Source organism: Terrapene carolina, unplaced genomic scaffold (assembly GCF_002925995.2).
Source record: "Terrapene carolina triunguis isolate 2854851 unplaced genomic scaffold, T_m_triunguis-2.0 Scaffold662, whole genome shotgun sequence".
Taxonomy (NCBI): Eukaryota; Metazoa; Chordata; order Testudines; family Emydidae; genus Terrapene; species Terrapene triunguis.
Window position 1 is genome coordinate 2,152,387 of NW_020665013.1, and position 3,566 is coordinate 2,155,952.

Here is a 3,566-nt window from a genome sequence, read left to right on the forward strand (position 1 = left end):
CACTGAGGGCTGCTCACCTCCTCCGAATACTGTGCTGCCAGTGCAGCAATCTGGGAGCTGACCTCATCTGTGAAGACCGAGGCAAAAAAAGCATTGAGTACGTTAGCTTTTTCCACATCCTCTGTCACTAGGTTGCCTCCCTGTAACGGGGTGCCCATTGCACCCCTGCATATCCAGCCCCTTTTCCCTGCTCCTCACAGACTCAGGGACACTCCAAGCAGGTGTAACTCCCTTGCTCTTTATTTGTGTCCGTTTCCCACTGCCAGTTTCCTACTAAGTACAGGCTATTTACAATGGCTTGGCCTAACACAGGCCTGGTCAGCAACAGAGTACAGGCTCCTACCCGTCCCTGGGCCTCCCTTCCCTCCTGGTCTCCGCCCCCCTTTTCACTCCCTTCCTCCCAGCCTTATAGCTCCTGCCTAATGAGGCTGGCAGGGGGTCAGTCAATCATTAGGCAAACCTAGCCTATTTACCCAGCCCCAATCCATCTTCCCTGACTGGGGTTGGGGTGGCATGAGCTGAGTGAGGCCTCTCTAGCAGCGCCCTGCCAAACACCTCCCCCCTTAAGCAACTGCCAGAGGGGGCCTGATCTGAACCCTTCTCCCCCTTCCCAGGAGGTTGCTCCGGGGAAGCCTACTGCTGCCCACTGGGAGGTCCCGGGGGTCTTTCTCACAGGGTGGGTCCATTCCCCAGCCACAAAAGGCACACTGGGTAGGGGCTGGCCTGCCCCACAGGTCCTTGCACCAGTCGCAGCCTTTCGGTCGCCCTCCCAGCTGCTCCCCATTTTTGTCCGGCAGGGGAGCCGGTGGGTGTGTGCCTTGCCCGGCCGCCTGGGGCCTCAGGTGTAGTTACCCGGCCCAGGGGGGTCTGGCTATCCCTGCCTGGAGGTTCCCCCTCCAGGCATTCCCTGAGGCCCTCCCGCATTTTGTCCTCGGGTCTCTTTCCTTGGGGATCTACAACGAGATGGTCCCTCACCCTCTCCTGCTCTCCCCTCTTCACTCTGGCTTTGTTGTCTAGGGATTTTCTCTGTTGTCCCCTAGGGACCTAGGTCCTCCCCCTCATTGGGGTCGAGGGGTGTAGGGGCTTCCCCTCCCTTCAAGGGGGTCTCCGCCCTTTTTCTGCCGGTGCATCCCCTGCTACGGTCTCTTTTCCCCTTTGGGAAGGGGCCCCAATCTGTTCTCAGTATCACCCCTACCCGTTGCCAGGCAAACCAGCCCCAAGCCTCCAGGGGCACCTGAGCCACCGGGCAGGGCCTCCAATCCCCATGGATGCACTTAAGCATCATTCTTGCTCTGGGGATCAACCACTGGGGCTTCACCACCCTCCTTTGAATGAGGAAGTGGGCCAAGGCCGTGTCCACTAAGCCCTCTGGGGCTTCCTCCCAACCCGCACGGGGATGATGGCCAGTCCTTGCCCCTGCTTCCTCCCTCCACCATTCGTCCAGCCACAGAATTCGGCTAGCCCACACTCCATTTCTGCGCAAGCTAGGCTTTTGTGTCCTGGCTGCCCACATCGCCAGCAGACCAATTGGCCCGGGCAACCAGGGGCTCCCTTAGCCTCCTTTTTCTCTGGGTTCCTTTCAGGGTAGGGGGTCTCAGAATTTCTTCCCCGAGTCCAGGTCCCAGCCTGTCCACCCGTCCCTTCGAGGAAAGTCCGCCTCGGCGTATTCCTCGGTTAGTTTAACCACGGCCTCCACCGTACTTGGCTGGTGCCGCCGGACCCAGACTCACATGTTTTCCGGGAGGCCCTGCACAAATTGCTCCAGAATCACCTGGTCCATAATCTCTCCTACCACCATGTGGCCCGGTCTGTAAATTTTTGGGCGAAAGCTCGGGGCGAAACTTTTGCCTGTACTTCTCCACAGACAGTCCCACCCAGTCCAGGACAGCTGCCTTCACCACCTTGTAATCTTTGGCCTGTTCATTACTCAGGGCCATGTAAGCCGCCTATGCCTCTCTGGCCGGATAGAGGACCAGTCTTGGGCCCAGGTCGCCTTGTCCCATCTGGTGCCCATGGCTACCCATTCAGAAGTGCACAGGAAGGCGTCGGGGTCATCGTCGGGGCCCATTTTACAGAGTCCCAGCCCTGGCGCGCAGCTGCCAACACCTCCCGGGGGACTCACCCATAGGTGCAGGAGCTGCTGCTCTACACTGGCCTGCTCCCGGATGAATTCCTGGAAGGTCTTTTGTTGATCGGCCTGCCAGACGAGTAAGGCCTGTCTTTCCGTCTGGTGGGACTGCTGGAAGGCCTGCAGGGGCTTCTGCAGCTCCTCCTGCTGCTTAGCGAGCCACTGCACGGTGCCCTCCATTCTCGGGTTGCCACTCCCTGGTGGTGGCTTCAGACCCCGGACGAGACCCCACCAACATTCCACACAAAAATGGACTACAAGCCGTCAGGAACAGTATCCCGGATAATGTCACGGCTAACCTGGTGGCTGAGCTTTGTGACTTTGTCCTCGCCCACAACTATTTCAGATTTGGGGACGATTTATTCCTTCAAGTCAGTGGCACTGCTATGAGTACCTGCATGGCCCCACAGTATGTCAACATTTTCATGGCTGACTTAGAACCACGCTTCCTCAGCTCTCGTCCCCTAGCAACCCTACTCTACTTGCACTACATTGATGACATCTTCATCATCTGGACCAATGGGAAGGAGGCCCTTGAGGAACTCCACCAGGATTTCAACAATTTCCATCTCACCATCAACCTCAGCCTGGACCAGTCCACACAAGAGATCCACTTCCTGGACACTACAGTGCTGATAAACGATAGTCACATAAACACCACCCTATATCGGAAACCTACTGACCGCTATACTTACCTACATGCCTCCAGCTTCCATCCAGGACACATCACATGATTCATTGACTACGGCCAAGCCCTAAGATACAACCACATTTGCTCCAATCCCTCAGACGTAGACAAACACCTGCAGGATCTCTATCAAGCGTTCTAAAACTACAATACTCAGTCCACATATCTATTCAAGTGACACCATCATAGGACCTAATCACATCAGCCACACTATCAGGGGCTCATTCACCTGCACATCTACCAATGAGATATATGCCATCATGTGCCAGCAATGCCTCGCTGCCATGTACATTGGCCAAACCGGACAGTCTCTACGTAAAAAAATAAATGGACACAAATCAGAGCACTTCAGTCTCCCTGGACACTCAATAACAGACTTAAAAGTGGCCAATCTTCAACAAAAATAACTTCAAAAACAGACTTCAATGAGAAATTGCAGACTGGAATTAATTTGCAAACTTGACACCATCAAATTAAGCCTGAATAAAGACTGGGAGTGGCTGGGTCACTACAAAAAAATAATTTTCCCTCTGTTGATACTCAGACCTTCTTGTCAACTGTTGGGAATGGGCCACCTCCACCCTAATTGAATTGGCCTTGTTAGCACTGACCCCCCACTTGTAGCCATCAGCCTGGGCTGTCTCCAGTCAGACTCTGGGACAGGCACACAAGGAATTTCCCTTAACAAGCAGTGCTCCTTTCCCAGTTACATTGTGTAAGACTCTCCCAGCTACTCCAGTGAGTAGGACC